General features: G+C 41.3%; 2 long non-coding RNA genes across 2 annotated transcripts in view; both read left to right on the top strand.

The window, feature by feature from the left end:
• Nucleotides 1–9,046, top strand: part of LOC131484608 (uncharacterized) — a 41,177-nt gene extending 32,131 nt beyond the window's left edge. Inside the window, exon 6 of the long non-coding RNA XR_009248340.1 lies at nucleotides 8,010–9,046. This is a non-coding gene — a long non-coding RNA (uncharacterized LOC131484608). The remainder of the gene's footprint in view (nucleotides 1–8,009) is intronic.
• Nucleotides 9,047–9,315: 269 nt separating this feature from the next.
• LOC131484617 (uncharacterized) lies at nucleotides 9,316–11,261 on the top strand. Its single transcript, XR_009248344.1, has 2 exons — nucleotides 9,316–10,594; nucleotides 11,091–11,261. It is a non-coding gene; the product is annotated as an uncharacterized LOC131484617 (long non-coding RNA).
• Nucleotides 11,262–13,228: the final 1,967 nt, after the last annotated feature.

Genomic DNA, 13,228 nt, shown 5'->3' with positions numbered 1-13,228 from the left:
CAGACTAGAGTGGGATAGTAATACAAGCCAACATTGCGAGACACCAAGCAATTTATGGTTGAAGACCAAAGGGATGATGGTAACAGTAAATGTCCAAGAGGGAAAGAAAGTTATGTGGGTCCAAGCGGTTTAGGATGGGTTCCATAGAGTTGGTATAGATGGAGAGGAAGGGAATACAAAGATAGAGACATGACAGTTTGTTTTTGTGGAAAGGAGAAATGGAGAATTGCAGTCCAAAAAGTAGGTTGGTGTCCAAGGGTAAAGACAATCTATCTTAGATATTAAGAGCCGCTTCTGAGTCTTGGGTTTGAATCCTAGAACAGTTCTCACCAATTTTCTTTGGGCAAGAAAGCATCTTGCTAATCGTCAATTTCCTCCTTTATAAGATGTGGCTAATAATGGTTATTCCTTAGAGGTGTGTGTGTGTGTGTGTGTGCACATGTACTAACTGACATAATGCATAGATTGCTTGGTAAAGTGCTATTTAGTGAATGGCAAATGAAGGAATGTGAACCATGTGTGTCCATAGGTAACCAGGGATGGGTTTTGATGTGTTCAGTGACATCATGAAAGCTGCCATAAAAAAGCATGTTAGGATAATAATGTAAAAAAATGACTGTGGTAAAAAAGGACTGGGGAGGGGGATGGAGTTACAGGCAAGGACAGTGCTTAGGAAGCTATTACATTAAATCTATCATGAGCAATTAAATATCCAAATTATAATGGCAATAACAGGGATTGAAAACAACAGCAAGAGACGGTTAGATTTAAAAGCTTTTGCGCAGAAGAAAAATAGGACTTCATGTCTGATTGAAAATGGATTAAGGGACTAAAGGTAAGGGGAAATTTACATAGAGACTTCTGAAAGTTTATGATTCTCTGACTCAGGAAATGGTGATCTTTATAATAGAAAAGTGTGAGAGGGCAGCCAGTTTTCAGAGGGGAAAGGTGGGGCTTGGTTTTTGATACATTGTTTCCCAGTTAGGATGTAAAATAAAATTGCTGAGGTACAGTGAAAGAGGCTCAGAGGGCAGGGCTACCGCTGGGAGAATCTAGAGGAGCAAGAAAGGAACCTGCAAAGAAGGCAGGTGAAAAACCAGCAGACTAGAAGGAGAATCCAAGGGATGTGATAAAAACACACCATAGAGGAGGAAGATGCAGCCTGGTGTGCCGGGTCTGACCTGCAGGTGACACCACAAAGGTGCCTACCAGATGGACTGAGACTGCAGTTATCGATACAGATGCCATCCCTAACTTTTCAATAGGCTATTTCAGAACAGTATGGGTTGGGAGTCCAAGGTGAGGTGAGATCAAGGCAGAAAGGGTAGAAGGTGACAGGTGAGAAGTTTGGCCATCAAAAGAAGCAAACTGTAGGCAGCAGGAAAGCAGATAGGCTTTCAAGATGCTTTTGGAAGGTAGAAGAGACAGAACAATCGATGGGGGAACTTAAACATGAGGAAGAGGGGATCATCTCAGAGAGATGATAGAATGGGAAAAAGGCAAGGAACTGGGATATCCCTACTTATTAGATAAGAAGAAAGGAAAAACTGGTGGGTATAGAAATAGGTATTTTGAACTGGGACTTGCATTGGCCTTGGAAAAAAATGAAATTTGAAAATGAAACTGGGAATTGTCTCCAAATTGAAACTGAAAAAACAGGAGGCCACACAAGGAAAATGAGGGAAGTTCTAAGAAAGAATCATGGTATTTTGGCCATCTTTAGAGTAGTAAAAGAACAACAAACATCACGTCCAATACTGTAGGGTGAGCAAGGACCTGGCCAACTATATTAACCCGCCATAAGTCATGATGATGTCGGCACCTCATCAAAGAATTTTCAGATAAATTAACAAGTACAATAGCAAATTCAAGGTAAAATGGTACTAGGGAACAAGGTTGCTTTCAGTGATGGACTGTCCTACATTGTGAAGGCAGGGAAACTTGGCATTTCCTGATCGGGTGGAGCTGTGAGAGATTAGGAAGAAACAAAGAGAGAAACAAAGCCTAGTAGAGTACAACAGCTCAGAGTGTTTCAATATCAGTCAACAATCAGTGGCATTGCCCAGAAAGAACATTGAAACAGTGGAAGTGATCCAGAGAGTAAGAAATTGTTATTTTCAAACCAACCAATTAGAAAGTGACATGACAGCCTATAAATAGGCAATATGTCAGCATTGTATCATCAAACATCCTAGGTTGACAACTCAACCAAGCGAACAAAATCTTAGGGTGGGACTGGCCATCGTGAAGAGAATCTGCTGGTCAAGCCAAAATAAATACGATTACATGTGACATTTCAGAATGGCAAGGCTTCAAAAGAATAGCAGATGAAATAACCCTTAGTAATAATGAATGAGAAGAGAAAAATACCCTGGGATGATGAAGAAAGACAAATAAAAGAGAAGGCAGAATTTAGATCAATAGTGGCTTAAGAGCAAGGACTGCATTTCAAGAAAGCTGTCATTTACTCGTTCTTTGTGCCTGAAGGTCCAAGTCTGTAACTGGCAATAGGAGATGTTTCTTCCGCCTTAAATGGCAGTGGGGTCCTATGCAATCGTTTTCCATTTACAAAGGAATACAGCTGAAATGATGATGATTAAGGTCACGGCTAGCTTTGAAGTTCTGTGATACTTGATGTTGAGGCACACATTTTCGTTTAAGAACCTGGACACGGTTGGATATCAGAGGAACATTGCTTTAGGAATCAGAAGAATCAGAAAGCTTGGATTCCAGTCTCAGATCTGTGTGATTGTGTATCTTATGACACGTCATTTGATTTCTCAATATCTCAAGTGCCTTGTGTAAAATAACAAAGAGAGGCTAAGTGCTCACTGAGGTCTTTATTACATTTTAAAAATCTGTGTTTCTACAAGAGTAGGGAACCACACTATTGACTGCCTAAATAATAAGGTTGTTCTTTGCCAAATAACATTAGGCTTAGAAACAACTATTTGTGGGTGACAGAGCCTTTCTAGAAAATTAAGACTTCCTATGGAGAAGGGATCTGATGCTAATGCAAAAGCACAGAGATAGCACTAAAGCCATTGGACTGAATAAGGTGACTTCTGGAGTGAGTGTAGATAGAAGGGTCTTCTGAAGATTGAGCCCAGCTTTACAATTTCCAAGATGGGGGAGATCTAGCAAAGGAGATGGGGACCAGCCTGTGAGGGTATAGGAGAACTAAGAACAAATAAAGTCTAGGTGGCCAAGGAGAGAAAGCATGTTATGGAGGAGGCAATGTCGTCAAGTGCTATTGACCAGAGGAAGATGGCGGTTGAGAACTGTCCATTGGACTTGGTGATGTGGGGTCATTAGTGACACTGATAAGAGCAGTTTCATGGAATGGTGGGGGATGAAGGCCTGACTGAAATAAGTCGAAAGAAGAACAAGAGAGAAGAAAATAGAGCTAACAAGCATAGAACCCTTTCAGTGTGTTTTACAGGAGAGGGAAGCAACCATTGAAAAAAAGATACAAAGTCAGAAAGTTTTGTTTTGTTGTTCAATGAGAGTTATTCAGTGAGAATGATGCAGTAGAGTAGTAAATTGATGATACAGGAGCCAATAGATAACAACAACAGAAAAAATAAGCAAAGTCATTTCAGATTGTAGTAAGTGGATATAAATAGGATATGTTAGCCAGGGAAGCATTGGGATCTCACTTTAAATAAAGTGGTTAAAGAAAGCCTTTCTAAGATGTTTGAGATGAGATCTGAAGATTTTTCTAGTTGCTGTTGAGGGGGAGGCGGGGAGAGAGAGAGAGAGATTGAGAGAGGGAGAGAGATTGAAAGAGAGGGAGAGATTGAAGGAGAGATCGATTGCAGAGGGAATATAAAGTACAGATGACCCACTTCAGCTTGGAATATGTGCAGTGTAGGGAAAGGGGGTCAGTATGGCTGAAGAAAAGGGAAAAACAGAAGTGATGCTGAAGAGTGGGCAGGTCCCAGATCTTGTCATTGTTTGTAGATCATGATGGGTTTAGATTTTATTGTAAGCACAAAGAGAGGTCCCTGGAGGATTTTGAACACGAGCATATTTTAATATGATCATTAATAACATTGTTAATAACAATTTTTCATCTTGCATTTGTAAAATACTTTATAAGTGCTGAATCTCTTAAGTGGAAGCTCATGGAGCTCACGTCATTTGCTTGAAGGCTTAGCATAGACTTGGGTGCTGAGCTCAGTGGGATGCAGAGCAAAGACTCAAACCCAGTTCTACCACTTGCAAAGCCAGTGATTTTTTTCCATCACTCTGCAGTCCACCATTTTCAGCTTTTGCCCATACTCCCCACACTCAAATCTGTGGCCCTGTCAATACTGCTTCTCGACTGAAACTTCCTATTGTTTTTCCCTTGCTCTTTTCTTTGATTTTTGAACACATCAGGATTAACCCCAGGCATAGAAGATATACTTGAAGAAGCTTGTTTTTAATGACAACATTATTTTTATAGGTAAACTAAAATATTTGATATTTCAAGCAGAGTAGATTAAGACTTATGTCAGATATATAGGACAGGATTAATAGGGGCCAATAGTTTTGATTAAAATCAGTACACTGTGATTGAAACATCCGAATTATATTTTTAAAGTCTGTAGCATAGTTCTTCACTTGAATGTATTAAATTCTTAGGTTAGTTTGCCAGGCATTTTGATCATTATTTTTTGGCATAATTCAATGAGCAAAAGGACCCTCTTCAATCTTTGAAACAGAGAAAGGATTTCCAAACTAAAGTCCATATTTTAATCGATGTTTAGTTAAAGAAGACTTGCTTATCAATCTTTTAGATTTCTGCTTGGAACTAGCTGCATGTGATTTCTTTCGAAGTATTAAAAGCATTTACCATAACATAGAATGTGAAGATAAATATTTGCCAGGTCTTCACATAGTCATAGGGCTGATCTAAGTGAAATCACCATCTATGTGGCTCAGGCACAACAAAGGATTTACCTGTAAGGCTACAGTCAGAGTTAAGTGGCTAAAAATGTCCCATTGGTTCAAGTGGCCCTAACCTATTAACATGTCCCCAAATAGAAGAGCTGAGAAGTCAGATTGTCACCGTCCCCACCACGGAAATGGGCCAAGGTAAATCAAACTTCCCTAATATTTTACTCACTTCCAATCAGCTACAGTCACATAGAAACAATATTATTATTATGGCTTTACTCACGGCAGAAAAGTTTAAGTTGTTGAAGATTTAGTGCAAGATATGACCATCTGTACCAAAACATTCAGTTTACATGCAGACTGTTGAACGTTTGTTTTAGTGGGGCCATAAAATAAATGCAGCACAAGATTCCTCTGTAGTGTAATTTTTATCACCTTATGTAGGAATAAAATAGTTTCTTTTGAGTTTAAAGGGCTGACATCAAGAGGCAAGAGGGAAAAAATGCCTCACCCTAAAACTAATTGTTTTGCTTATTAACATAGAAGAATAATGCACAGCTACAACCTTTACTGTACATAGATTACAAAATTAAGGAACTACTTTTACAGTAAGTCAAATTGTTAGATCATATTTTTATACCACTAAATCCTAGTAATATAAAAAATAATCTGTCAGGAAATCTACAAATGATTCAACCGCAAGTTGAGACTTGGAAACAAAAAGAATTGCATAGTACCCACCTGTATCAGCTTAGCTCTAATTATATAGATGGAATTATGTGTTATTTTTTTCATTCAGTAACCATTTACTCAGTTCAATTCAATAGGTAATAATGGAGAACCTACCACATGCAAAGCCCTGTGTTAGGCACCACTAGAGAGGCACAGATAAGTAAGACATGGTCCCTGTTCTCAAGGAGTTTACAGTCCAGTGGAGGAGATGGACGAGAACACAACTAAACCTAACATAGGTCTGGCTGTGACAAATGCTGCCAACGAGAGTATAAAAGAAAGTGCCATTCGTTTTGCCCAGAGGATTCAGGAGGGGTTCACAGAGATGAATGGTGCGTAGAACTTCTTCAGACAGAGAGGGAACAAAGGGCTTTCCAAGTAGAGGAGCACTATGATGGAAAGTATTTAAGTTTGACTCGAGCATGGAGTCCTGATAGAGAGGGATCTCTGTGGGAGAGGAAAGATACTGGAACTGAGGTAGAGGCCAGAGCCAAGTGAAGCCTTGATGGAGACAGGAACCAGAGTATACACAGTGGGAATGGAAATGAACCAGGGGCCTTGTGGGTCTTGTGATTTTTGTCTCAGTCATGTTCTTTTGTCATGCCTAAATTACCTGCCAGGGATTTTCTGTTCTTTCTTTAAGACTCAGCCCTAAAAACCATATCCCGGTGGAGCCTTCCTCCACCTCCTGGAGGGCATATGTGTCTCCATTCTTGGTACCTCCATAGCATGTGGATCAGACCACGCTTGGAGTTCTTGTAAGCTACATCCATATGAGGAGCAGATTGGAAGGTGGGCTTCATTTTGGATTCACTGTTTGCAAGGGTAGTTTTAGGTGGAGGTGGGCAGTAGGCAGCTAGAATCCCCATCTGTGGCTCAGGAAGAACATAGGGTTTAAGGTAAAGATATGGGAAGAATTTGCATAGAAATGGTCTTAGAATTGGATTAAATTTAGGGGAAAAATAATGACTCAGTTTAGAACACGTTAAGTTTCAGAAGTCTGTAAGACATTCCTGTTTTATTTTTTAAACCCTGTACTAGCTGTGGACTTAAGTCTTTAACTTACACTCCAGATATGTCTGACTAAAAATAAAGTGTGTTGTTTGGTGAGGGGCTCAAAGTTTTTATTGGAAAAATTTTAAACATGTTTTAATATAAAACAACGTGAACCTTTTCTAAAAAATTCTAAGAGTCAGTATTTTAGTAAGATAATTGATGCCTAATTGGGGCATATACTACTTAGGAAGCTATGGATTATAGTTATTATTAGAAAGACATTGCTTATGTGAAAATTGACAATTAGCTTTCAAGAGTAAGTCAATTCATGAGTGAATAGATCCTGCTATGAGATAGACCCAAGTGTGTGTTGAAAGGAACCGTTGGTCCTCCACCCAATGCCAAATCACTGAGGAATCACTCAGAAAAAGGGCAAATCTGTAAGGGCAGATGTTCTGGAAGACATAGTTGGTGTGTCTCTGGAAAAAAAAAAAAAAACGATTGTGAAGTGTCACAAGTTACTCTAAGTGACAATTTCAAGAAAAAAAAATTCTTTTGCTGCCAACTATATTGGGGAAGCTCTTCAGAAAGGGTTTTTTCTAAAGAGAAAAAAAAGTTACATCTTTGCTTTTGTCTCTTGCTGTTCTGAGTGTTGGTAAGTCTGCAGTTATGATGGTTTTTTCCGTGTGAAACAGGCTCCAGGCTCCGAGCCGTCAGCCCAGAGCCTGACGTGGGGCTCGAACTCACGGACCGCGAGATCGTGACCTGGCTGAAGTCGGACGCTTAACCGACTGCGCCACCCAGGCTCCCCTCCGTGTTGGATTCTAAATAAGAGGAGAAAGGAGGAGAGCTTGGGAGGAAAGGGGATGCATGGAGCAGAACCTGCAAGAGAGGAAGGGGGATGAAAGAGAGTGAAGAAAGCAATTTGGAAATGAAAACCTCTTGACAAAGTTCAAGAAGGTGGGGCTAGGGTCAGGAACAGAGGGAGGAGGAATGTTCATAGAGGAAGGTGCTAGAGTGATGAGCATAGAGTCAGAAGGCTATTGAGGAAAGAAAACTGAGCATGAATCGATGATGCTATGGGAATGAAAGCAGGGAGAAACCAGGCAGCAACGTCAAGAGGAGACATTACTGTTCGTGCCAATCCGTATTTATGAAAAGCATTAATCTCTAGGGATGATGATGAAGATGGCAAAAAAAGGACACAGCGAATTTGATTATGAGACTGTCAGAGATCTCTAAGCAGTTTCGAAAATAATGGGACAGGATGAAGATTGGAAGTGGTCAAAGGAAGAGAAGAAATTGGGGTGAGCGAGAGAAGAGAGGGACCAACTGAAAAGAGAGGGATGGGATGGGAGCAAGTGGTGGGTGTGCTTAGTTTTCTTTTGTTTTAGCAGGGAGGAGATCAGAAACCACTTGATGGAAGGCCATCAAGAGCCTCAGAGGTACCAAGAAGGACCTGAAAATAGAAAACCAGGAAAACCATCTTCAATAAGAGCAAAGAATTGAAAATAGGGAATCTAGTAAAAACGAGCAAGCGATGGCTCTCAAACTTTTTCCACCATGCACACATGATTCAGAATGTTCGTATGTTCTGTGCTATCATGGGAGTACAAACTTTCTGGCAAATCAGCTGTGATTTCACGTCATTCTCATCCACTCAAGAAAGCCTGTCAAAGTGCAAATGAGAGCGACACTGGATCCCCTCTCATGTGGCCGAGTCTCTAGCATGCATGAGCCAGAAAACAAGAGAAAGGGAAGGTCTAGAGTATGGATTAAGGGGATAATGTGCTATCAGGGAAATGGACAGGGGGCTTTTGTCTCAGCCATTTGAGGTTGAGAGAAAAGGAAGGGGGGAGAGGGGGGCTTAAGAGAACCTCTCTGATGAAGTTATTCAAAGAACCGAGCCTTGAGCAGTAAAAAACAAAATGTGTTAACGGAGAAACTTGGTTTGGGGGTGAGAGTGAACACTGGGGAGCTCTGAGAAGATGGAGAGAATATGAGCCAAAACCCAGGCAGTGTGACAGGGAAGAAATGGTGGGGAGACACAGAATCTGGGAAGGAGTCCTCAGAGCAGAGATGGGAAAGCTGTCGGCTCTGTCGGTGTTTCACTGTTGGGCAGAGAGCAGGCATCGCCCCCAGATCCAGGGGCTGGCCTGGGTGACCCAGGGTCCGCCCAGGTTGTGGGGTGGTCCTTAAAAGCAGTCTTTTTGTTCTTTGGTGATAACAGACTGGTGGGTCAGATATACCAGTTTTTTCCCCTCTGTCCCCTTCTGTCAAATTATGAAAGCTTCATGGGCAATGTGTGTTTTTAAGTTTTAAGCACCACTCGATCAGAGGGGATTTTCCACAAGGACTTACAAAAATGCAGATTACACTGTAAAAATGCTTTTCAGCCAATAAAAGTCCGGTTTTACTGAGCAAATTTCTTTATGATGTTTAACTTTGGTTCAGGTTCTGATTCCGAGAAATGAAATTTGGTGGAGTGAAAAGGAAAAACAACGTGGAAAGAAGAAAACCCCAAGATAGCCATTTAAAACCCCACAATCAGACCTTGTTTATGTGATATGGACTCAGAGCTTTCTCTTCAAAAATGCATGCGATTAAGAAAATACTTTGAGAACCTAATAATAGGTCCTTGAAACCTGAGATCCACCTCTCATCTTTCTAACTCTTGGGAACGCAGTTAATAAGAATGTATGTTTTTAATACACCGATTCTTAGCAACAAAGTAGTTCTTTAATTAGTACAAAACTCGAATAATGCATTGCCTATTATCGTGCACTGCACATAACATTTGGTAACTTGTACTGGCAGATTCGTTTACATATGTCACCACTGTACCTGTAATTTAGCTTAATGCCAGGTCAGTGTGCCAAGTGTGTGTGTCTGTTTTAAAGCTTTCCCCAACAGTCGTTTCATGGGCCTTCGCAGTAGTAACTGAAACAGTGTCTGTATTAGGAAATCGTAATCAGTCAAAATGACTGTCTCTTGCAGGTATCCACTATAGTCTTCACTCGCACGAGGGCAATGAGTGGTTCACTTTTTAGAGAGTTACTTAGTATTATCTTAAAAAATGGGAAATACCGGCTGAAGGTGTAGTCAGTACGATCAGACTGTAATTTTGCCGAGGGAGATGCTTGGTGTCTTTTAAGTGAACTAAGTCAAAATCAAAGCGTGGGACTTGAAATATACTTGAGACCTGGTCGGATGGTTAAGGCACAGGACAGACCAGATGCAGTGATCTGACGAATCCTTTTTGGTGTAAGTTGTTCTAATTTCTCACATCACCACATGCAGTTTTCTGGTGTCGGGAATCACTTCTTGACAGAGAAATCAAGCTTCTCCCACGTGACCAGTTTGCCCCAAAGGAGGATGCCTGAAAGAGAATGCCTGCCGGTCCCTTTCTGTCCCGATCTCTGTCACAGTGGTCTCTACAGGTGTTGCGGCTGGAAGCGTCAGAAGAAAAAGGACTCCAAAAAACATGAGGAAACCTCAACTCGCAACTATTTAAAAGTACCCTCCTCTCTCTTGAACCGTCAGTAGGAAGTGTGTGGTTTATTCCCTCACTCCACACCGGATTTAAATGGGCAGATAGCAGCAGGATTTTAAAAGTTTTTCATCATGACTTAAGTCTCTAAGATTTAGAGTATTTTGTTTGTCTGACTGTCTCACCAGTACGAACCTTCGCCATCAATATTAGAATGGAGAATTCCTTCCTTTGGAATTCACAAGCATAACATACATAATCCTTTATCTCTGGCAAAGCTATTAGCTTCTTGGCCTTTGGCTGGTAGATGTATACAGTATCTATAGTTATTGCATGCGAGTGTTCTCAACTGACTTGCAAACCCTTTGATCAAACCAGCTAAACTTGATTTTCCAGATTATTCAAGAGACAAGGCACACATCTATCAGCCTTACAAGTCCTGGCAAGCAATCAAGACCCCATGCTCCCCCACTCCCTTCAACAGAATCAAAGGTAAACAGGGAGCCAGCTCTCATTTAAATATGTAGCATCGAGATCTTGCCTCCACTTTCACAGTTGTAGCAGCAGAAGAAAAACAACAGTCGAAGTAAGAAAAAGGTTTCCTTGGCAAGGATGCCAAACTAAATAATGACACCCAAAGCAAAAACATGCTTCACTGAAACTAAACTTCAGTCAATTCAGCCTGCTTAAAACAAAGCTTTTTTTGTGATTTCAAAAGTGAACATTGTACTTTGCTCTGGCAGCCATTTCTGTGTTTTTGAATGATCCGATTATGCATAAATCCCCGGCCTACAGGTCTTTCAGCACCTCTATCCCACGAGTGATTTGAAAACATGACTGAAAATTTCTATATACAGTGCCTGCCCTTTTCTTCCTAACCTTTTGAAATATACACTTTGACTCCACTGTTTTGACATACATTGTCATTGTGTGTTTTCTCTCTCTCTCCCTTTCTCTCTCGCTTTTATTGCTTTGGAAATATCTATAGGACATCAGGGTCTCTGCTTCCTGTTCCCTCGAAGCTCAGGTTCTTCATCACCCTGCCATCCACGTCTTGCTACGGTGCTACTGACTTCACTGGGACAGTTTTGAAGTAGCCGTATGCGTCCGCCTTTGTGATTTGTCCAGTTTGTAGTAAAGAGACAGCAAACAAAAATCAGTTTTTTCGTTGTTGTTGTTCTTAAATAATTAAAGCTGTGATGTTAAGGCCTTTATTTGAACAATGGCATGTGTGCTTGGCTGGTGAGTAGCCGATGGACTAACAGCATAAAATGGTACCCGTTTGAGAACACATGGCCACATCGCGGCTTGGAAGGGGTTAGAGAAGCAGAGGAACACTTACCAGGCTCCACGTTTCTTTGGAAAGGCTCCGAACTAGCAATGCTGGCACGATCTGCTCTGTGTACACAGTGAATAAAGTCCCAGAGTAATGGTCACTTGACTTCTTTCCCCGTAAACTGGAGACATCTCCCCATCGTTTTGGCTAAATTCCTAAACGCACCATCGCATTGTGTCTCGGGAGTTCCCGCTGATGTCAACAGGATACATTCCTTACCTCACTCTAGGACACCATCTGGCAGCTCTCTATTAATGCTCGTTTGGCAGAACGAGTTGATTGAGGGTTGCCTTCCCCACGGGGACCTTGAAGGTGTGAATGACAAGCATGGTGAAGCCAGAAATGATGCTTTGAACCGGGGCAGATGCTCCTGGGGGTGGGGAGGGTGCGGGGGGGAGGGCTGCTGCAGAAACTGCAAGGCTAATTCTCCGTAAGTTGCCCCAATGCCCCAGTATAGTCATAAACTGATCTCTCAAAGCCAACTCTGGGATAGGGTAAGTCCACGAACCATCATGCGACTTCCCTGAAAAGTTCTTGTTGCTAAGACCCGCTTTTAAGAAGAATAGATAACTATATTTAGAGACAGAAAACTCTGTGGATCTCTATCGTGTGTGTATGTGTGTGTAAAACTGCACTCTCCTGGTTTTTCCTCCTACACTTGTGACAACTTGTTCTCAATCTCTTTTGCTCTTTCTTCTCATTCTAGATGTTCTAGTGAGATAACATTATCTACTGGTAGAGTTTCAATTGCTTACTATATAATAAGTACTCACAAATGCAATCTCAAGGCAACACTGCTCATTAGGGTTTGGAGTCACATATCCGACTAATTACTAGACAGCTGCTCTTCAATGTCCTGTTGACCCCCTTCTATCCTGTGACCTGTGACCTGCATCTCAGTGAATAATATCACCTTTACCACATTTGTTCAAGCCATAAACCTGAGAGTCCTTCCGATTCTTCCTCTTCCCTTACTTCCCACATCTAATCAAACCAGGCCCTATCGACTCTTCCTTTCCAGAATCTCTTAGATCTACCCATTTCACTCCACCTTCTCTGGCACATGCAGTCCATGACTCTGCACCGTTTCCTGCCTGGCTTATTAGCTGGGCTCTTTGCCTTCAGCCCCGGAAACTGACCTCTCTAAACTATAACTCAAATCTGCCAGTCTTAAAACCTGCCTTAAAGCCATCAATGGCTCCCTCTTGCTCTTAGCATAAAAGCTAAACCTTCTAACATAGTTTACAAAGGCCGTACATCCTTGAACTCTGATTCCCTCATGGCCTTAACTCTTTACCCTTCGCCTCTTAATGCCACACTTCAGATGCCACACTTCAGATTTACTTCTCCATCTTCCCTCATTCTGACTGTTGCCTTTTACCTGGTTATCTTAACTCCTCACGTGTGGATGATGCACTGAACTTCAAGTCTTGTTTGTACGAGGCTGTGCTTAGGAATCCTCCTCTAATGTTTCAGCTCCAAGTTATAGCACTTCCTATTGCCCCTCTATACTCCAGCACATCATACATTTATCTCTGTGCATGATGGTCTCTTTAGGAGTTTCTATTTTTCACCCTTCCCCCACCAGGAGGACAATGACTTGCCAAATGTCCAATATGTACTATGTAGTTAATAAATATTTTGATAAAAAAAGAACAAATGAATTCATCAAAACAGGAGCCATCAATACTAACAGGCTCCAACTCATCGGGTGAGGCAAATATGTCTCTTTCATTCTTGAATCCAGTGCTAGTAGAATCAAATTTAATTAAACAGAAAGAAAGTGAGGG

Source organism: Neofelis nebulosa, chromosome 1 (assembly GCF_028018385.1).
Source record: "Neofelis nebulosa isolate mNeoNeb1 chromosome 1, mNeoNeb1.pri, whole genome shotgun sequence".
Classification (NCBI taxonomy): Eukaryota; Metazoa; Chordata; class Mammalia; order Carnivora; family Felidae; genus Neofelis; species Neofelis nebulosa.
Note: the sequence above shows the minus strand (reverse complement) of the source record. Positions and strands in the feature narration are given on the sequence as shown.